Here is a 23946-nt window from a genome sequence, read left to right as displayed (position 1 = left end):
TTATCCTCGCTGTTTTGGCCGGTTCGACGTGTTTAGGAATTTCCCAGTCATCAACGTTTGGTCTGTGTGTTATTTCACTTAAAACGAGTCTATTTTAATGTAATGTGCTGCATTTTCATTGTCGTCTAACCATCCCTAAGCAATTAGCTGATTTAATTTTTAACAAACACAAAAATTATAGGAAAAAGTTTTCTTTTTTAATGCGTTTAATAAACCTTCAAGGACGCAACTCTTGAAGTTTACCTTTTTTGAGTATGAGCAATCTGATAAAAACATCACATTCATAATAAGCATGAAAGCCTCAACCTGTACTTTATAGGGATGATAACAGGATTTGACCATTGGAATTGAAATTAAACGGCGGGTAAAACGTGTTTGTAGGTGTCCGGTCCGACTGTTCTCTCTTAATTTCCAAATTTATGCCTTGTTTAATACTCAATGGTGCAATTACGTGCACGGGTTTCACAAAACACATTACCCACTGATTTATGGTATCGATTTCCAGGTTTTCCTTTCGGTAAGGACCGTCGCTTTTCGTCGCCGTTAAGTGTTCAAAAGTTGATATAGTTGGAGGAAAAAGGGTCGCAGCCGGTTTGTAATGACTTATTTCGCCTATCACGTTCACCGGACCGACGAGTGTTCAAGAACGGCATTAAGATTCGCCTAAACGGGGCAGAGACGAAAACAACCCGAGATAAGAAAAGAAGAGGCTTTTTACAGGGTACCGCGGCTGGCAATTCACGCTATAATCAACATCGCGGATGATAGAAGACGTGTTCTGCGTGACGACGGTCGATATTAAAAAACCCGTTTTTTTCCCTGGAGGGAAACAAGGTGAAATATTTCTTTTCAAAAGCTTCTGACTCGATCCTTGTTGACTGCCTGTCTCGCTCCTATCGGGGTGATCGATGAAATAAAGGCTGCTAATCGTCTACGCTTTATAATCCTATTTGTCTTGTAATGATATATTTTTCGGATGGAATTTACAAACATTTACATCTTATTTTACGGTCATTATACAAAATCTTACAATTCCTATATTAAATTTATAACAAAAATATATTTCTTTAATAATTTTGTAATAATGTCCGTTGGGTGTCTCGGAGGAAGAGATGCATAGATTTTACAATACTTTTTTTCATAAAAATAAATACTAGTCGGCCCTAACCACTCGGCAAAAGCACTATAAGAAGTGGCAAAAGCTACTTCCACAATGGAAAAAGCTAATTATATTTTTAAAATTTTGTTTGTTCGAAATTAAAAAATACAAGTTTAAAAAAGCCTGAAATTAGTTGTAAGAATATAAATTTGTGGTGTTTTGTATTCATTTGAAACGTTTTTGTCCGTATATAATCGTGGCTTTTCTATCTGATCATGTTGTTTTTTTTTTTTTTTTTTTCTAAACTCTCTAAATTCAACTAATTATATCTAAGTAGTATTTATATTATTGTTAGTACAAATAAAAATTGGACTGAACGATTTCACGAATTAAGAATAGTAGTCAAGTGCTTCAAGGGTCAACTTAAGATAGAACTTAATGTAAGGTATTGGTTGAGATAAAAGTCAGTGTCACGAGCGGGATTCGAACCCACGACCTTCGACTAAATACGCCGCTGCTCTACTACTTGAGCTATCGTGACTTCGATCTACTCGGACACCAACTTCCCATCTCAACCCACCTTTCGAATTTTCCCTTCTTTTGCTATTTTTCATCTCAAGCATAATAAAGATTAATTAATTGAAAGATGTTATTTGGTCAATCGGACCTCGAAATCTAATGGATTTAAGATAGAACCTTGTAATATATCGGGTTGTCCGGAAAATAATGCAGGATTTTAAGTTTTCATTAAAAAAAATCTATATAAAATATTCTGTTTACGTTTACAGGATTACTCATTTGTATGAATGTCAACACTTATTAATCCTCTTCCAAATGATATTGTTTGTTTACCTCTGTAGCATTCCGCTACTTGGAAATAATTCAGTCATCCTTATAATGTCAAAGCGAGAATTTCGTACGATTTTCTTTTACGAGTTTAAACTCGGCCGAAGCGGAGCCCAAACGGCTAGAAACATTAACCAAGTCTGGGGCGAGGGTTGTGTTAATGAGTGCACTGTGCAAAGGTGGTTTAAAAAATTTCGGGAGGGAGATTTCAGCCTTGAAGATGAAGAAGGTCGTGGAAGGCCTTCCTCTCTTAATGATGATGTTCTGCGATCAGTGGTGGAAGAAAACCCCAAAACAACTGTTCGAGAACTTGCAGAGCAACTCAAAGTCAGTAAAACGACCGTCGCTGACCACCTCAAGGCGATTGGAAAAGTGAAAAAACTCGAAAATTGGGTTCCACACTCATTAAACGATCGCCAAAAAAATCAGCGCTTTGATGTTTGTGCATCACTTCTTTGTCGAAACAAAAATGACCCATTTCTGGCCAGAATTGTTACATGTGACGAAAAGTGGATTCTCTACGATAACACTAGACGTTCTGGACAGTGGCTCGACAAAGGAGAAGCTCCAATACATTTTCCAAAGCCCCCAACTCATCAAAAAAAGGTAATGGTTACGGTATGGTGGGCTTCATTTGGTTTAATACACTACAGCTTCTTAAATCCTGGCGAAACCATCAATGCTGAATCATACTGTAACCAAATTAATACCATGCATCAGAAATTGGCAGTAATGAAGCCCTCTTTGGTCAATCGGAAAGGGCCCATTTTGTTGCATGACAACGCTCGACCACATGTGTCACGTGTAACGTCACAAAAATTATTGGAGCTTGGCTATGAAACTTTGCCTCACCCACCCTACTCTCCGGACCTCTCGCCTACTGACTACCATTTTTTTAGACACCTGGACCACTACTTACAACACATAATATTCAAAAATCAAACGGAACTGGAAAATGCATTTATTGACTTTATCAATTCTAAAAATTCTGAATTCTACTCAGACGGAATTAATAAGTTACCAACACGTTGTTATTTTGATTAAAGAACATTGCTTTAAAGTAACTAGTTTCTTTTTTTTTGTTTAATACCAAAATCCTGCATTATTTTCCGGACAACCCAATAAAGAGTCCCATATACGGCAAATGGAATGGACTCCCAATATCGACATACTACTCTAATGGCTGATTTTGGTGAGCTAATAATTTTTACTGACGGAAGCAAGTATGGAGCTGGCATTGCTTTTGTATGTTTAAGGTTTAAAATTTTATGAAGCAAAATACTGGCGAAATCAGCCGTGTTCAAATAATTAGGCAGAACGTTTGGCCACTCTGAGAAGTTTGCAATGGGTTGTAAGTAATAGAACAGTGGGGAATATTATCGAGATCATGATTTTAAGTGTTAGTTTCCTTGAATTCGATAATTAATTAAGATAATCCAAGTTTTCTGCCTGAACAAATAAGGAAAATTATTCAACCTCTAGTCCAATTGAAGGTTAATATACAACTAGGTTGGTACTCATTGCGGAATAAAAGGGAATGAAGAGGCCGATAAATTGGTCAAAGTAGCATTGACTGACAGTTTCAAATGGGTATACAACAAGCTTTCCAACATCATTAATTTTAAAAAAAAGTTTTGACGAGAATCTTGAAAAGTGGGAAAATGCTTAGCCAACAAGCACAATAAGTCGAGTAGTCTCACCAAAGTTTGTAACAGCGTTTCATGTCGGGTTTCAGGCGAGTGTGTGGACTCCAGTCATTCTTTTATCAATGTACAGTCCCCTATGTCAGCAGTCGGTATCATTATGTCATTCAGTTGCAATGGAGAGCACACTGAGTGTCTTAGTGTGAAAGTGACTTTGCTTTCGTTCACTTTAATTCTCCGTTTGCGGTACCAGTCTTCTAATAGGGTGAGGTGACTTTGCAGATAGGAGCTTACAACAGTGGGTTGGAGTGACAAGAGAGGATAGCCGTGTCGTCGGCAAATGTGTAGATGACTGTATTTGGGGAAGAAGGAATGTCAGCAGTGTATATTATAAAGAGAATCGGATCAAGGATCTTACTTGGGGGGACTCCATGTTTACCGGTATTACAAAATGAAATGGATGTTCCCTGACAAACACGGCAATATCGGTCTATCATATAGGATCGGAGGGTGAAGTAAAAGACACTGGGAAGACTCTTCTTCAGATTCTACAGTAAAACCGGGTGCCATACCCAGTCGAACGCCTTGATTTATTAAATTAATAAATTTTAATGCTTTAGTATAAAAAAAGTTGGAAATGTTATATGATTGTACAGTTTTTAATTAATCTATTCGTTAATTTTATTATTATTAGTCTCATTAGTAAGTCTATTCTATCTCATATTAGTCTATTAATTTTATTATCAGTCTTATTTATAGATTTACCTTTACTTATGTTTATTTTAAGAAACAGTCTCAGTTATTGTTTTAGCATTTTTAGAATTGATTATTCATATAATAATACTAATTTTACCGTACGTATATTTTATAACTATGTTTATTGTATTAAATGAAATATTTTATATGAACATATATTGTTGAAACAATCAACAATATTTCGTGACAATGTCAGAAAGATTAAGGATAAATCGTTGACGATGGTTTCTTTAAAATGAAATATTTTCCCCTGTATTTCACAAAATTACAACCTTGTTAATTATATAAAAAACACTTGGAATTATAGATATAACCCAATTCTAGAAGCTATCTGCTACGAACAGGTTTTCACAATTCGTCCTTGTTTAAGTAGTGTAATGTGCTTTTGATTTCTTTGATTGGCATGAAGTTTATTTGACGTAAACAAGAAAAAATTTAACTAGTGCGGTCGGCCTCCACGTTACTTAAACGTGTATTATAAACTTAGATTATTATTTATGTAATATTATATAAATAATTTATAGCAAAACCGAAATCGTGTCCAGCTGTGACGAAATATCATCCTCACCGATTAAGAATAAGCTATGCAGGGTTGACACATGTACACTTACTTTTGGGCCAAAAGCCCGCGAATGTTTCCGGCATGTAGAGAAAAGTTGCTCCATATATCCTACTTAAATGAAGGGTGCCATTCCTTGGCTCCATGTAGAGAGCGCGTAGGATTGCCGTCGGATATGGTAATTGTGCTTGAGAAGTATTTGAGCCCCCGTTTTAATTCATGGAAGAATGGATTGTTTTATTGTATACAGAACAGATAGTTTTGTATCACCGAGTGAGTGTTAAGGGAGAAAGTATTTATGGGCGTGAATGAGTAGTGAGAGAGGGCCGACGGAGGAATATTAAGTACCCCATCAACCTTAAATTAAGTCAGTTAAAAAAGGTGTGAATGGTGCTGGAGGAAATAGGAAAGAATGTTTTTAAGAGTAAGTGAGAATGTTAATCGGTTTGGACACTGATTGCGTTGGGGGCTGAAATGACCTAGTTGATGCTAGCCACTGGAGCCCACCGGGGACGGATAAAATCGAGGTCTGACCCTGGACGGCCAACATCCTGGGTGGGTGATTTTCGAGGCCTGCCGGTAATTTATCGTAAATTACTAATGCTGGAATTGCCGGCATATTTCCAGAAGTTATAGGTGGGTATGTACGTACATCCGTGTGCAGAGATGGACTTACATTCAGTAATCAGTACAATTTTATAATTTAATTTGAAAAAATGTATAGTTTTAAAAGTTTGTATGCTTTCCATGCCATTTGTTTCCCTTTTTTGCAGTTCTAAATGACACCGACTATCGACTCTGGAGCTGTATGAATGAAGTCTGGTGAGTGTGATTGTAATTTATTAGCGTAAATGAAAGGGATACTTTTCCAATCACCTCGAGGAATATCGATCACTCTGGGGCAGTATGAATGAAATCTGGTGAGTGTGTTGATATAATTTGATAGCGTGAATGGAGGGGGTTCTTTCCAATTATCAAGAGCGAAATCGAGTACTCTGGGACCGCATCAATTAAGTCTGGTGTGTAAATGTTATTTATTAGCGTGAATAGGCCTCTTTCCTAATTAGCCCGAGGAATATTGAGTACTCTGGCGCAGAGTGAATGACATCTGGTTTACATGAACGGGCCTTCCAATTAGCCCAAGGAATATGGAGTACTCTAGGGCAGTGAGAATGAAGTCTGGTTTGTGTTAATGTTATTTATTAACTTGAATTGGATTCTTCCCCAATTACCTATGGATATCGAGTATTCTGAGGCAGTGTGAATGAAGGGTGGCGAATGTGTGGATGTCATTTATCGGCTTCTTCCTCAATTACCCCAAGGAATATATCATTATTCTTCACTGACGAGTCCCTTAAGTAAACAAAAACGGGAAAACAGAGAAAGCCTAATTGATGTGAATTTAACTTGGATGCAGCATTAGAAAAATGAATTAGTAGGAATAAAATGTGACAAGGGGGAAAATAGAACGGCAAATAAGGGGAATGGGACGCCCAATGTAGTTCGCCAACACTAAAACTATCCACAATATGTATATCATAATGATATTAAACCTATAATTTAATGCTTAGCTTTGGTTAGTTTACGCTAATTTACCGAGATAAGTGAATTCTCGTAATATGTACTTGTTCTTGTTATTTATTGTATTATCCAAATTTGTGATGCAACAGTTATTCTATACTGTTGTTTGTAAATGTACTTTATAAGTTTAAGGTCTGAGTGTCCCAGAATAAATCGTTTATTCTCGTAATTACCCTGTGTTTGTTTAGTTCACACACTGTGAATACTCAGCGAGTTTTATGTACATTAAAACTTGAGTAGGACATAAATTTAAAGTTGTGCTGGATCCTTTCATTTAAAAACACGAGTACATTTACAAATAAAGAGAACGTATGCAAATATACAACCGACGAACTGAAATTTATGCACGTATTTCTCCTCAACTGAACTATACTTTAAAACCTACAAAAACGATTTTATATTACAAACTATTATTATTCATCGGGATGTGTTAATAATGGAATTTTATTTTTCAAAATCACAATTATCCAACCTCCAACAGATTTCAAAGATTGAAGATTTTCAAAAACTTTGTAATGATTATGTTCCCTTTATTCATTGAAAAAGCATTTTTTTAGAAATAAAAACGTCAGGTTGCGATGATTATAACTTGCAACCGTAGTCATAAGACTATTCGCTTGAATTATTTTAATCAACTTGAAATTTTCTTGAAATTGATAAATAATTTAAATTTGTAATAAAGCACACAGGAAATTAAATTTTAAAAAACCGCCTTGACAAATCAAGCAATGACCAATATTCATCAGTAACTTTTTCAAGTGGAGATCATACATTAGAAGAGCACAGGAGGATTGAGAACTTCAGCAACTGCAGTTTCAGCCGCTTATACAAAAAAAACCTAAATAAATAAAAATAAACTTAGATTCAAAGTTTTGTTTCTTCTTCAAACCGTTTGTACCTAGCCAAAACGCAGTATGAAAAATTTCATCAACACATAGCATGCACAACAATTTTCTCGTACAAATATTAACGAATGCATTGGTTCCATGTGAGAATTGTTCTTAGAATCTCCTTTCTCGATATTGGGAGGAAACAGAGCTGTTTTATTGTTATACAGAACTGATAGACATCTCATTTTGTGTTTCCTCTGTGTATATTGAGAGTGAATGTATTTATTTGCATGAATGTATGGTAGCCGATGCTACCGATTGACAACTTCTTTAGTCGGTCAATTCTGTACATATGTTAAAAATCCATGAATTTAATTATCATCTTATGATCAGAAATTTATAAAAATGTAATATCATTCTGGTAAAAACTATATGCAAATTATGCATGAACATTAAGCATTCTAAGTCCACACAAACTGTTAGTAAATAAAATAAATCATCATTATAAATTTCTTATTCTTATAATTAATTTTTTCAATATTATCTTCGCCCCTAGTATTAGTATTTGCAGTATTTTTTAAGTAAACGTACGCGAGCTTTATACCTTCAGGTTATAAATAGTGCAGAACCTTATTCAATTTTAATAGTAATGTTAAGTTTCTTCAGAAACTGGAATTTTAATAAGTTTCTTACAACACTTCCACTATTATATTTCACAAATGTTAAAATTTCATCATTACGTGATGAAAAATCTAGTTCATTCTCCCTTTCTCGTTTTTGTTTATGTTGTAGGGTCATACAGAGAACCGTGAACCTTTGCAATAAGAAATAATTTGATAATAAAACCGATAATAAATTGTACGTTCCGGTTTAGACAAATGGGCTTTTCCTCTCAATATAAATTTAAATGTTGCTGCAAACCCCTCGGAATAAAAATTTCTCCTTCTGATATATCATGGGGGGGTGGACCCTGGAGGATCGAGGGATAAACCCAATTTGAGGATATGCAATACTTTTGTCGGGCAAACCCGATATAAAGTTGCCAATAACACTGGGGATTTTCTGGACCATGTCTTCCCCTTTTCATCAGAGAACGATATATTTTGAAAGAGAACAGAGATTTAATTATTTTATTATTTCAATTTGAAAAATTAAGATGTTTGATAACCATTTATGTCAATACGGTTAAAACAAAGACCAAAGAGAAGCAAAATATCGTATTAAAATCTTAAGACATACTCATAATCCTATTGTTAAAATATAACGTTAAATAGCAAAGCTAGGCGGACCACAAAACTATATCCTCTGCTCACACCTAAATTAGTTAGCATTACAGCGAATTATAAGTTAAATTAATTAACTCAGTGAAAAGAAATATAGAGACATCATGATATTGAACTTTACCAGCTGTTCATTGGATTGATCATACTTGACTGTTTACTAATACTAATATCGAAGTCAATCATCATTTGATGAGCGGGAAACTTGAAACAAACGAGCAAGAACATATGGACATAGATAAGCCTAATTAAACTGGAAGCAACGATAAATCCAATAAAATGATCGTTTCTTCTAATCATTGTTTTGATAACCTATTCTGTGTTGCCGTCTATGATCCAATCACCTTTGTTTTATCTTTATGAATTATTGAAAAATTATGACTCACACTTTTAGGTTATAAACACACCTGTAGAATTATTAAAGTCAAAAACACAGACAACTGGAAAATTGATCCTTTGGGTTTAACATTAGTTTTTGGTCAATAATATTTGTTTAGCCCACTAGAATAAGTAATTTTAAGTATACGATTGATTTCGCGGGAAACTCGTCAGCTGCGTCCATCATTGTTGATTTGTTCGAACTGTGTGCACAAAGAACACAGAAAGAAGACTGAATCAAAGATAAACAGAGAGTAAAACGCTTCGAGGTCGAATGAATTGCGTAGAACTTTATTTTCTGAAACTAAGTGTGGTTTTGAGAATATGATCCTTATTATCAGGTGCAGGTTTTCTTATTGCATTGATGAATTTTCTATCATAATATTTGTGATAATAATAAAGAGATATTATCCACCCACGTTGGCCTTGTTTACATGATAAGGGAGGCAAAGATTTTGACAAATTCGTATGCAGATAGCAAAGAGTCATGAGAAAGTATTAAACTAAACGAACCTGATTAGCTGATGTAGTAAAATTTAGACGATAATATTGTCTCCCTCTTGCATTCAATTATACTATCACATTTTTTATAATTATATATTTAACATTATATATAATAAGAGATTTTTTCCACCTACGTCGCCCATTTTGTCAAGATAAAGGAGGCAAGGATTTTGCCAAATTCGTATGGAGACAACAAAATGTCTTTAGTAGTTATTAGATGTTTTTGTAGTTTAATTTAGATGATAATATTGTTTTCTTCTTGCGTTAAAAAAATTATGCAATCATATTATTTATAATTAAATAAATAGATTCTTTACAGTTACACATCGGCCATTTTGTTAAGAGACCGAAGGCAATTTGAAAAATTGACACTGGCCACCGGGACTTTGTCCTTTTTGCGAACCGTGGTTCAACTTAAACAATCGAACTCTGGAGCCGCGGACTTTTGCCCCTTTGAACTATTCAAAGAGAAAGTTGGACAATTCGTTAACGCCGCACTGCACAAGTTTCCACGTTGAACTGTCAGAGAAATCCGGGGACCAGGTCCTAATCACACTACCCTCTATAACTTTTGAGTTAAGGGGTTTTAATTTTCTGCGGGAGGATCCAATGGATCGCCACTGGTGGAGGATTTTATGCTGGGGTGAATTTCTAATTAAATTTGGTTAAACGGCAGACGGAAAACAAAGAAACAAACCGAATACCGGGTTTAAAAGTAAGTTGAGGTGGTTTGTGAATAGCTTGAGAACAAAAGTATTTTATTTGAATCAGAAATCGACCTTTAGAGGATCAAAGGATTTATGTCCTGTTTTAAATAATTGGATTTTAAAGTAAAAAATAAAGGTTTTAAAATAAAAATTGGTGAGGTCCGCCGGGTTTAGCTTGATGAAGGCAAAAGTTCAATACTTTCAAAAATATTCACGTAAAAAAAGCGTCAAAAAATCTAAGTAACTGAGGGTTTTCGTTTTTCTGGGACAAAGGATTAAATTTCACCATACAAGCATCTTAATTTTTAAAAAAAATTGTTTTAAACAAAAGTCAGTCAATCAGAGGTCGTCAATACTTTCAGTAATGAAGTACTAAAATCGGCTTCAAGAAAATATTGAAGGGTGGAGTGTTTTCGTGCTTCAAAGGCAAAAGATTAACTTGATTAAAATTAACTATTACTATATGATGTAAAAATCAAGCACTAAGAGCTCTAAAAATATCTTTAATGAGCACAATATTTTTAGTATGTGAATTTTGTAAGAAAGACGTTTTCAGCTCAATGTCGGCAATACATTAATAAATGAAGTATTAAAAAGCTCGCCGAAGAATATTTTCACAGGCTGGAGTGTTCTAGTGTTTCAAGGATAAAGAATTAACTTGATTAAATGTGACTATGGGGATAAATGTGAATTGTGCAAAAAGGACGTTTCCAGCACAAAACCAATCGATCATCCTACCAAACGAAGGTCATCAATACTTTACTTTAAAAAAAGAATATTAAAAACTGGTTGGAGTGTACTATTGTTTCAAAGGCAAAGGATTAACTTGATTGCCAATGGGGATTTTGGATGGAAGACGCATTCAGCAAAAAATCAGAAGTTGTCAATACTTTCCAAAAAGGAAAACTATACGACGCACCAACGAAAATCGTTGAAGTGTGAAGTGTTTTTAGTGTGTGAATTTTGGAGAGAAAAAACCGTTTTCAGCAACAAATAAATCAATCATACAATTAATCAGAGGTCTTCAATGCCTATCAAAGGTGAATCTTGGTGATAGTCCTATTCAGCTCCAAAAATGAAATATTAAAAGAATCTCAAAGAAAATCTCGAAATAATTGAGTCCCTTCGTGTGTTGATGGACAAAAGAATAATAACATTATACAATAATTGGCTTTGCCAGTGTGTGAATTTTCGAGGATTTTTTCAGCAAAAATTAGACATGTTAATTGTTATCAACTGTTCAGTTTTCATCCTGTAAGCAGGCGAAGTTGTGAGAAAAAAATCGTAAATGATTGCAGTGAAATTACGTCCGACAATTGAAACGTTCGCAGCGAGTGTGCCAAGGAGAAGACAATCTATAATAGACGAAAAATTATGTTTAAAAACATCATAATTATAATCCAACTAAAATTAATTTAACTAAACCATTTTATATATCCTTCATTTTTTAAACAATCAATTATTAGGAGTCAATGTAAAATGATAAATTTATACATAAAAGGATTACTTATTGAATTTATGGAAACTTTGTAAAATATTTAATTTTTGTTACTGGCAGTTTAATTTAAAATCTCATTTAAAAAATTCATGAGATTTTGCCTCTTCTTTAACGTTTAAAATGAAAGCAATTTACCTCTTTTTAAAGTGTGGAGTAGTCTATATGTTATTCGACGTGCTCCTTGGATCCATGAATAAATATAATTGTATATACCATGATTATTTATGGGTGGCACATATTTCCATAATGTATGCCGTAAGTTGATTACGGCCCAGGAGAGCATCTAATGAAGCAGGCATGATATAAATTAATTAATGCCCTGCCGGCCTAGGACTCACAGATAGTAAATGGTGCATTTTCACAAGAAAAAAAACTTTATAACAAGAGAGTTGGGGCGAATCGTACGAATTCGATCGAGGATAAGCAAGCAAAGCAAGTTTGGCCACCATACAAGTGGACAATATATCATATAATGCGGTATCGGAATTTTTTCCGCTTAATAATCGCTTACACCCTGAAGAAAACCCGGACGCCGTCTTAATTATTTAAAGGTCGCTGAGTATCTATGTATCTAGATTTATATACCTTGTAAAAAACCAGATCACCTAGTTACGAGCATAGGATGGATACTGCACGTCTTCGGACAAACAAGGACAACCTGGAAAGTTGAGCAAAAGTGCAACGGATGTCACTGGGACATCCTGACATGTTTATTCGACCCCTTGTCTTCTTATCCTTTTCCAGCTACCACAGATAGAACGGAATTCGATTTTTCTGTACCAATGAAATGTCAAATGCATGTTTAAAATGTTTTAATTCGTCTGTTAGAGTAAATCATTGTAATGGGACCACAGGGCAGGGAGATGCCAATTTGAAAGAAAAGTAAACACTCAGTACCTTTGTCCTGAACTTCATCAGAATTAAAGGTTGATATCAGTAATGACGAGTAACTGTAAAGTATTTTGGGCAAGAATCATAAAAACGAATAATTTTAAATTATTTATACTGGACCTTGAAATAATCCAGTAAAGGATCAGAGAGAGTACCATTTAAATATAACCTGGATATAATTGATATCAGCCTTCAATGTAACCCTTAATATTATATGAAAGAATCAACAATAAAGCCGATTTGAAAGAAAGAAGAAAGAAAAAACTGTCAGGTTCTTCGACAAGCTTTCGAGTAATATATCCCTTTTATTAGTGCTTTCACCGTTTTTGTAATACAAAAGTATAATTTTAGAGGCTGACATTATATCAGTTATAGCGAGAAAATATCCATAAAAACTAATAATTATACATTATTTTTACTGGAACTTGAGATAATCCAGTAAAGAATTAGCGCAACATCATCAAATATTACCTCGATGTAATTAACCTTTAATAGCCAACCTTTAATATTATATTTTTGTATAAATCTGTTATTAATAATTCACAAGTTTTGAAGTCCTATGAAGAGGTGTACTCAACGAAAAATTTATGAAGGAATTGATTATTTTATTTTCTTTCAAATTAGCCTAATGATATTAACGACTGATATCAGTTATACCGAGAAATTTTAATGAATGCTACGCCGGAATCATAAAAATAAATGCTTATACATTATTTATACTGGATTCTGAGACAATCCAGTAAAAAAACGGAGCGAGTGTTTAAATATTACCTCCATACAATTGATATCGGCCATTAAGGGATAAGAACCTTTGTCAACCTTCCCCGATATACGACCCCTTCATCATCAGGATGTTAAAACTATTATCAATAATTGACAATTTTCAAACTCATGCTGAAGGGAAACATTATTAATGGCTGATATCAGTTATAACGAGATAATTGTAAATGAATTTTAGGCACGAATCTGAGATAGCCCAGTAAAGAATCAGAACTAGTATTTAAATATTACCTAGATATAATTGATATCAGCCTTCAATATTATAATTATTAAAAAATCAAGGATAAGGCCAATTTGAGAGAACAATGATCCCTCAGGTCTTTCGTCGAGCTTTCGACGGATACATCCCTTAAGGAATGAGGATGAAAGGAAACTGCATTGTTCATTATACTGGATATATTATTTACATTATTATTAATAATGTACAATTTTTAAAGTCCTAATGCAGAGGATTATTTGATGAACGAAGGAACTGCGTTTTTCTTTTTTTTAAATTGGCCTGATCCGTAATGTTTTAATACTAAAAGCTGATATCAGTTATAACGAGAGATTGTAATAAATGCTAGGGGGGAATCATAAAAATGAATGTTTATTGTTCATTTATACTGGATCCTGAGATAATCCATTAAAGAAATCAGACCGATCGTTTACTTATTACCTCGATACAATTGATATCAGTAGTTATTCAGATATCGTGAGATGCGGTCGGGTGTGATGTAGGTTTCAGAAAAACATTTTCTTTATCGTGCCAACGTTTCGATCTTTTATTGGGATCATCTTCAGGGCTCAAAGTGTTTGTCTTTTGTGTAATTGTGCCATCCTTGCGTGTCGTGTTGAGAGTGCCCCGCAAGGACACGCAAGAATGGCACAATTACACAGAAGACAAACACTTTGAGCCCTGAAGATGATCTCAATAAAAGATCGAAACATTGGCACGATAAAGAAAATGTTTTTCTGAAACCTACATCACACCCGACCGCATCTCACGATATCTGAATAACTATCGATTAACGGTCACTAATCTCTACACATTGATATCAGTGTTTAACATTATAATTTTGTACTACAACAATCGGGGATAAGGCCAATATGAAAGAAAAGAAAAAACTCAGGTCCTTTGTCAAGATTTCAAAGAATATATCCATTTCATCAGGACTGTTATTATTGATATTATTATTAATGATTTACAATTTTTAAAGTACTAATGAAGAGGATACATTGATTGAAAGCTTGACCATAAAGCTGCGTGTTCTCTTTTCTTTCAAACTGTCCTGTTTTAATATAAAATTAAAGGTTGATATCAGTTATAACGAGAGATTTGTAACGAATGTTAGGCAGGAATCAAAAAAACTAGTAATTCCCGATTATTATAAGCCCCGATGAAGAGGATATATTCACCTAAAGTTTGACAAAAAACAGCGTGTTTTCTTTTTTTTCGATCGGTCTTATCCCTGATTGTTTTAAAAATAATTATAACATTAAACGCTCATATCAATTATATCGACGTAAACATAAAAAGTGAGACCAAACAAATCCATAAATGTAGTAAATCAGCATAAATCGACATTTTGTCAAAGACTAGTTATTTGTAAAATCAATGTAAGTGCAAGTCCTAATGGTGACCAAACTATTCCGGGGAAATCAAAGATTTTTGGATTTTTCAATGGTTAAAGTGGATAAAAAATCATATCACTTGACATAAACATAAAAATCCGAGACAATAAAAGATCTACGAATCTGGTAGGATTGTATATACGAATTGGTAGGATTTATCATGATTTGTTCTTAAGGAGCAAACTTGAATTTGCATCAATAAAAATCAGACCGAAAAAGAGGAAACCTCAAAAATAAGATATTTGAGATAAATAAACATAATTAAAAATGGCCTTTCAAAACAATTTTTGACAGTTGCTGATGACGATACAAACTGACTTATTAATATTAGGCAGACAAAGGGAGCAATCTTAGTTACTTAAATTTAGGTACATCAGCAGAGATACTTTGTTCGTCTTTTTCAGACCTAACGAATAGTTTATGTTCTAGGCATCAGGAAAACATCTTGGGTCGTTTTTCACCGCAATGTCCTTTTTACTAGTACGACAAGATTAAAATAGATTTTACACTATTTCTGGCGATAAATTGAAATCGATCAGAAACAACGGTATCTATCGGAGCATTAATTATTTTTTTAAACAGGACATGTGCTTAACTTGTTGAGGTAAAAAAACCTGTCGGCCCTTTATTAAAAGTATTTCTATTTTCGTACACCTTAAGCATCGCCCAAGAAGGAAAAACCCTTTGAATAAAAGATTTCGCGATCATTTCACGGGATGAGACGGCCCACGCTTAATCCACTTGCCAGTCGGTATAAATTTCTTTTCCGCGGTATTATTATATTTAAAATATGTCTTAATTTTGATTTTTTTTTTTAAGAAACAGATTAAGAGAACAAAGCCTAAGATGCTCATTTATCATCGTATTTCTACATAAATTGTAAGAAAGGATAAACAAAGACAATTAAAAAAAATAATTTTCTTAAAAGCCGAATCATTATAGCTACATGAACCCTTTATGTTCTCTTTCTATTTATTTATAGGGCTTGGTTTATGATTTGCCTTTCATTACCGGATTTCTCCACTGGTAAAAGACCCGTTATGACTAGTAATAAAGAGGCCTGTAATTGAAATCCACAAGAATATTACAACTCTCAGGGGCTGTAAATAAAAATAAAAAAATCAAGGCGTTCTTCATGTTGTTTTATTATCATAAGGAAAAGGGGAATGCATTTTTCTAGAGATGGGCAGTCGTCGTTTTCATTTTACCCTTAGATTTGTTTAAATATTTACAAATGAAAATATACTTGAAGAAACTTTTTGATCATTTTAATTGATTCCGTAATAATGGTAATTATACAAAATTTAATTATTTTTACAATTAATTACATTTGCCAGTAAATTACCTAATTAAATTGTCTAATTCTTGCCATATTTTTGTGTGGACGTTTGGTATTATTGTACGTGCCAAAGGGAGAAAAGGAGGACCTTTCTTGCCATATATCACCTGGTGTTTTACATTTGAAAAAGGACAGAAAATTCCCTCATTTCTGAGCTTACAAAATGACCAATATGACTCAACAGGTTTACGCCTTTCTTGTAAATTTGGAGTGCTTGAGGGAGTTCGGAACATCATTCTCCCTCATCCCCTGTGCCGAAGCGAATGTTCCGCAAGGCGGCATCTTCGGTCGTATTCTTTAACCTTTAAGCAAACTCAGACACAGTAAAATCCAAACCCAAGCAAATAATAATCATTTTACGATGTATTATCTTTCCTCAAATCTACTACTCTATTCCTATCTCTGCAACAATCATCGTCTGCTATTTAGGACTTCGCATCGACAAAAAACTTACAGGGGATTACACAAAATACTACTTGACAACCGATGGAAACTCTCTATGCAAAATAAAAATCATTTACATATAAATACTACAACTGAATTGAACTGTGTTCAACCAAGCGTCCATCCTCCAAAGGTTACGCGCCAGTCCAAAATACTTCAAATTATTGCCCAAGCTTCTTATTTGTCTTCTTACATCGCATCCACCCTTACTATCAACACTCCTTCAAATCCCGGTTATCCTCAAAACCAGATAAGAAGACAATATAGAAACCTCCACAAAACCCTGTACTATCATAGTAGTCAAACTCCAAACCCCAACCCTTCTTGATAATTTCAGACGCCTAATCCGCGAATTTTTTTATAAAGTTGAACACAAAAAGTGTTGTGCTACAACGATAATTAATAAATGAATTCTCCATTCGTACAATTTTATAATATAAAGATCAATTTGAAAGTTTGGAAAATAAACATAACGTGCTTAAAGCAGTGACTGGGTAATGGAAGGTAAACAAATCAACTAGTTGCTGTGGAATTGTGTTTCCTGTGGTTTTCTATTCTTGTGTACTTATTTCTGCAATTAATACATTTTGTATCAAACTAAAGGGCTAAGGGAAAATTATGTCATTAAACCCAAAGATTCAATGGGATGAATAAATTTATTGAAAACAGTTGATTGAAAATTTTTCAAAAACATGAAATATGAAAAATCACAAGTTTTTTCGTTGCTTCACCACCGAAACAGACTTATGGAAGTGTTTACGTACATAAAGCATAACTAGTTGCTGTGATCAAAAACTTAAAACTTTTGATCAAATTTAAAATTGATTTTATTTTAACTCATCAAGAGAAGAGAGGAATTTCCAAGAAGGCACGAATGAAATCCATTCCAATGGGTATATGTATAAATTCATTATTCTCAAAAAAATTTTAGCGCATGAAATAAATGATTACTTAAAGGTTTTTGAGGAATATTAAAGTGTTTTTTCCTTAGTCAAAATCTTCATACCGCCTGAAAACCTTGTACACAAAGTGGCAAGTTTGTACTGAGAGGGGCAGGGACGTGGCCCGAGAAATTCGTCAGCAATTAAAATATATGGCATAAAAATCAATGGTATATTTAGTTTTAAAAAAATACCATCATTCCACATTTAAAATATATTTACCACCCAATTAAGTTAAAACTATTTACAAAATAAAATTTGAATTGAAGCGAGAAAATTGCAAATACCACTTCTAAACACCAAAATTAACAAATAGCCTTCTGTCATAACGCGTTTGGCAAATTTTTATGAAATTCTAGAAAAAACGGGAGAAAACATTTGAAGTTGTTCGAGAGAAGAATAGATCTATTTCTAAAACCATGTATCAAATAAAAAATGACCGTGTTGAACAACATCGAATTTTTATACTTATAAAATATTTAAACTTTGGCAAAAAAGATATGAATTTTATTAACTTTCATGCGTCCTGAATGAAGTTTTAAATTTCATACTTAGAAAATCAGGTGTAGAAAGTGATGAATGTGTGAATTTTAAAAACCTTAAAAACAAAAGGAGGTAGCAAAACCGCAATGTTAACGGTTATTTTATTTTTATAAATCGTTAATAAAGGTGTATATTATCTATAACATATGTTTTGGGAAGGATTAGAACGTTTCACTATGCACCAAATGGTGTCAAAGTGTGTTTTGTTAGCGCCGTTAATCAATTTTAAATTGTATCAAGCGTACACAATGGAGAGTGAATTAATTTCTCAATGTTTCACAAATTTCGAGACAATCTGATAAAACCCCTCGTCTGTGCAAAAAACTCTAATTATAAAGAACTATTATATTTTCACTACTGGCAAATTGTTGAAAATTATCTAGTATCCATAATATAAGATAGGATTCTAATTCAAAACCGTGTACCGACAGAATGAATTTTAATCCAATCGACAAATCTATAAATCATTAAATAGTTTCCAAGTTTGGTAAAAATTAAATAAATAGGTATTCAAAAGTTTTAGAGGAATATAACGAACGTATTTTTCCTGGGTCGAAATGTCTGAATTTAATATTGACAACCATGTGTACAAAGTTAATTTTATTCAAATTAGTTCCACTGAATGTATAAAATTGCATACCACTTCAGTACCATAAAAAGGCAAGATTAATGAATAATCTTTATCGTTTCGCGATTGGCGAATTTTTGAGAACTTCTAAAAAAGAAACGTGGATGATTTTTGGGGAGGAAAAATCAGGACGACGTCCATGCGTTACCTAAGTGAATTTTTTATTACATTAATCAATAATTGATCAACCATTTTTCGATAGTGACCATCTTCATTTTGTGGAACTCCATTCTTGCAATACTACTTGCCACGTCCATAGTCGTCCAGACATCACTTTTGAACTTATAACTTTATAAAAAACCGGCAAACTACTTTATATTAAAATAAGTCCCTGAATATGGTCTATAGTAACCGAAACGTGTCTGACGAAATAAATGCCTATTGTGGAAAAAACAATTTATTTTCTACCCATCAATTTAATTGATAAACAATTATCGTTAAATAGAAAATTGCCCGAACGATTGTGTAGTTCATTTCTCGATTTTTCTTAAATTTGAAAAATCTTCGTTTCTGCGGAAAACTCCAACAATAACGAACAACTATCTTTTCACGACTGGTAAATTTTTAATAAAGGTATGATTTTGGAAAATTCCAAAGAGATACGAGGAGGAATTTCGGTGATGCCTGTTAAGAAGAACAAGAACGAATTCAAACATCGTTTGCAACATTAGATCCGTTGAAATGTTTCCTACCGAAATACGCATTCATTATTAAATTGTCATTTTCGCCAAAATGTTTTAAACGGATATTAAAGCTTTTCCATGTTTAAATTAAATACTGGCCAAATATAGAATTTGCAGAACTAAATGAAGTTAACTTCCATAAAAATTTTAAACAATTTTTAAGGTTCTGAATTAATTTTCAATTTTATCATTGCCCGAAAACATTCTGTAAAAAGCGAGGAACGTGTTAATTTTTTAAAGGAATATCTGATTTTTTATCGTCAAACATGTATAAGTTAATAAAGACCCTTTGAAGGTTTGACAAAAAAGAATTGAATGGTGAAGATAAAAATTAAAGAAAATTCCTTCAAATGTTAAAATTCAATTATGCTTGAAAATGTTGTACAATAGCAACAATTTTTCTTAAATTCTGTATAAATAAACTGAAGGGAAAAAGTTGCAAAATCGACGTAGGTTTGGAAAACTCCTAAATTAACGAATAATTTTATTTTTTAAATTTGTTAAAGGGCGTTTAATTTTATATTTGGTCAATTTTAAATAAAATTTGAAACATCAAGGTAGGAGAAGAATCTCGATAATGTTTATATGTAGCAGTATCAGGACGATTTGATAATCTGTGTACCCACCAAAAAATTTATTTTCCTATCCATATATGTATAAATGATTAAATCTCATTTGAATGTTTGCAAAAAAAGATAATAACATAGTGACTGGAAGATGGTAGTATAATATTTCACAAATGTTTTAGTTAAAATTTTAAATTGTACAACAAAATTTTATGTACAAAGCGACGTGTGTTACTTGATAAAACAGAATCGTTTTATATACCACCTTAAATTAACACTCCCCCCTATAATGTTAATTCCATAAATATCTGAAGAGAACTGACCTACCTTACAAAGTAAACAAAAAAAATAAAACTCCCTCTCTTTCGTGTACTGAGGGTTTTTATTTTATTTTTTTCGATTTATCTATATTATTCGTCGCCCCCCTTTTATGGCCACTTGTAATCCAGGGGGTTTGTTCGTCTTTCGGATTTATTTATTATCCCGCCGTGGGTTCGTCGTGTTTCGATGTGTGGGGCCACTCCGCCGACGGAAGAACACAGCACAGACGTGGGTTCGCGGCCGACTGGAAGCGCGAAGGGTGCGCGACGCCCCCCCTACGGCGGGCCCCACCACCGCTTCCGACGACCGCCCTCCATCACCGCCAATTTCCTTTTCATTCATATCATTCCGCCCCTTTCTCACACGTATATCGAATTTTTTTCTATCATTCATCGATATATATGCAGGGAACAGCAAAATGGCATATTTTTCACCTTGGGAGCCTCCGTAAGATGTTACTAATCAAAAAAAAAAAAATCTTTGCCCGCTGTATCGAAACCTTTTTAAAGAACGAAATACAAATATATAAAATTCATCTATAATCATAACCCTCCGTGTAATGTGTTTATGTGATACCAATCCGCAAATCGAACTAGCAAAAGGGGATTTTCGATGGGGATGCTTTGTGTTCTAAGTCAGAGTACACGTCGAATCCTGCCGTCCCTAATAAACCCCTGTTCGTCAAAAATGGAGAGAGCTATCACAATTCAGAACGGCACGGATGCTTGGCTATCAGAGTGGTCATATTCTGCTGAATATCGTGTTGCTGTGTAAGTTATATACACACCTGCATTGCCTTTCACAACTCGCTAGGATGCAGCGAACCGTAATGACGGTTAACTTGTTAAGTTCGACAGTTATAGCAAGAGGCTCTCCCTCAATGAGATGCGACGGATCAGCGGGAATTATAACACGATAAGCATCCGCTCCGAGAAGAAAACACTTCTACTTTAATACGGAAAGAACGATCGACTAATTCTAGTGAAGAAAATCTGGTATGTATGAGGTACAGATGTGGGTGGTAAATCAGAGGAAAGTTGAAACAAAACTACTTGGAGACTGATTGGTGTGGTGCAACTGTGCAAGAAACCACCTTTTTGACATTTGAAATCAGGTTTTGTCCAATTCCGAAATGTTGAGTGGGAATTTAGAACATTTTAATGTAAGACGTTGCGTACAAGCGTGGCTGGTAGAATACTTGAGAACCTGGGTCAACAATCATTCTAATTGGTTGTATATTTCCATCAGCATCAGCAATCATGGCTTCGGCGCTCCCAAGAAGACTCGTTGACGGACGAGTATCCCGAGGTTGTGCGCGTTGATGCCTATGCCGCGCAGTTGGAAACTATGGGAGGCCTTTCAGTTGTTTGTGGGATTGTAGGTGATCCCGAATATTGCAAGCAGGCAATGATGTTTGTTACTAACACAAGAATTGCATCGATTCGATTTACAAGCAAGTAAGAGGTGATTCCCCCAAACAATTAAAGCATTTTGTGGTCATATCCTGCTGAAAATCGTGTTGCTGTGCAAGTTACACATACTTCTATTCCCTTTCGAAACTCGCTAGGATGCTGCGAAACATAATGACGGTTATCTTCCTAAGTTCGACAGTTATACCAAGAGGCACTCCCTTAATAAGACACGGCGGATCAGCAGGAATTATAAGAGGATAAACATCCGCTCCGAGAAGAACTCATAGATCGGATAATTCTAGGGAAGAAAATCTGGTACGCATCATGAGGAATAAATGTCGTTGGTAAATCAGAGGAAATTCGAGGCAAGACTACCGCTTGGAAACTGATTGGGCCTTCAGATATGTGGCGTGGTGCAACTATGCAAGATACCACCGTTTTGACATTTGAAATCCAATTCCTGAAATGTTGAGTGGGAATTTAGAAGGTTTTAATTTAAGACGTTGCGTACAAGCGTACAGGATACTTAAGAACCTGGGTCAATGATCACTCGAATTGGATGCATATTTCCATCAGCATCAGCAATCGTGGCTTCGGCGCTCCCAAGAAGAACCGTCGACGGACGAGTATCCCGAGGTTGTGCGTGTTAATGCCTGTGCCGCTCAGTTGGAAACTATGGGAGGCCTTTCACTTGTTTGTGGGTTGGTAGGTGATGATGAATTGTGGAAGCAAGAGTGAAGATTGTTACTACCACAAGAATTGCATCGACTATTCGATTTACAAGCATGTAAGAGGGGATTCCCAAAGAATTTTCATTTTTTTTAGTACCTTCACAGTTTCCCAACGTTCTTTGACCTTCTTAGATAACAAACAAGGGCACCGACGTAAGTTGTGCGGCCAGAACACAAGGGGCAACAATCCTTTGGAGATTCCTTCTTCAAACCAACCTTTGATCTCCCTGAGACATTGTTTAATTTTATTTAGGATTTATTGAAGAGGTATTAAGATTATTAAGAGGTCATATATTTCAACTAAAAATTAACAGTTACACCGAGTCTTACTGCACTCGAGTAGGAGGAAATTTTTAAGAAATTTTAAAGCCATCTAAAAAAAAAGTATACGTTGATATTAAAGTCCGACAATCGGCAAACAGTGAATTCATTGACGAAAAGCGGATGATTCTGTATAATTCCGTTGGTGTGCTGTTTCCTGTGTATTTCTCGACAAGGAAACAATCAATCTGATACAACACAAAACCCAATTCGAACAATGCGGCCATCGAGGAAAACCGGCATGCATTAGTAAATGAATGGGGCGTTTTTCTCAGGACAAAAGCCAAAGAACACGTTCTAGCATTTCGTGGTTGCACTTGGGACAAATACACATCATACGCGCCGGATTGGATGCTTAAAAAACTTAACAACCAATCGAGAAAAAATTATTAACTTATCCCTTTTCTCTAAGAGGATAAAGAAAACACTTTTTATCTATATTCACAAATAAATTCGACTCAATAGAGAAATAATCACAAAATTTAATAGTAAATATTAAATAGTAAATTAAATAACATTTTGTTACAACTCGTAAATAGATTTCTTTGTGCAGTCTATGAGGAGAGGAACTTGTGTGTGTTTGGTTTATGGGATTTCTCCAGTCAAGTCTGTTATAAGGTCGTGGGGGTCAGCTTTATCTTTGCTTGTCGACATCTTTGGTGGACTAAGTCTGTGTTCTTTACTATTGCCTTTTTCTTTTTAATTAGTATCGTGTTTTGAATGGTGAAATGATATTGTTGTTAATTTGTGTTTTTTTTTTAAATGTTTGTATAATTATAAGTTTATAATTATATATAAATAAAATTATAAGTTTATGTTCATACTTTTTGTACGTCATGTAGTAGTTTCATGCTTGTCTGTATTGTTGAGCGTTCGTGATATTTTTGTGACTCGTGTCGGTAGTTTGATGGTGAAGTTCACAGGTATGAGGGAATTCGTCAGGACGAGAGTTTCTGCGTTTCCTTGGTGGAACCACCCTTACATATTGATATACAATAGGTGACTTTTGAGGGTGAAATTCCAGACACGTGGTATCGATGGTTGTCTAATT

General features: G+C 34.3%; 1 protein-coding gene across 4 annotated transcripts in view; it reads right to left on the bottom strand.

The window, feature by feature from the left end:
* LOC106662489 (growth hormone secretagogue receptor type 1-like) overlaps nt 1-23946 on the bottom strand; it is a 313348-nt gene that overhangs the window by 279490 nt on the left and 9912 nt on the right. For 2 of the 4 annotated variants that reach the window (XM_024225719.1, XM_024225717.1), the window contains exon 1: nt 20438-20663. The exons of the other annotated variants lie outside the window; for them this stretch is intronic. The gene's annotated coding sequence lies outside the window, so the exon portion shown is untranslated. Of the gene's footprint in view, nt 1-20437; nt 20664-23946 lie in introns of those variants that run through there. 4 annotated transcript variants of the gene reach the window in all.

This window comes from Cimex lectularius, unplaced genomic scaffold (genome assembly GCF_000648675.2).
Source record: "Cimex lectularius strain Harlan isolate CLEC.00 unplaced genomic scaffold, Clec_2.1 scaffold33, whole genome shotgun sequence".
In the NCBI taxonomy this organism is placed as follows: domain Eukaryota; kingdom Metazoa; phylum Arthropoda; class Insecta; order Hemiptera; family Cimicidae; genus Cimex; species Cimex lectularius.
This window is presented reverse-complemented; position numbering and strand designations above follow the sequence as displayed.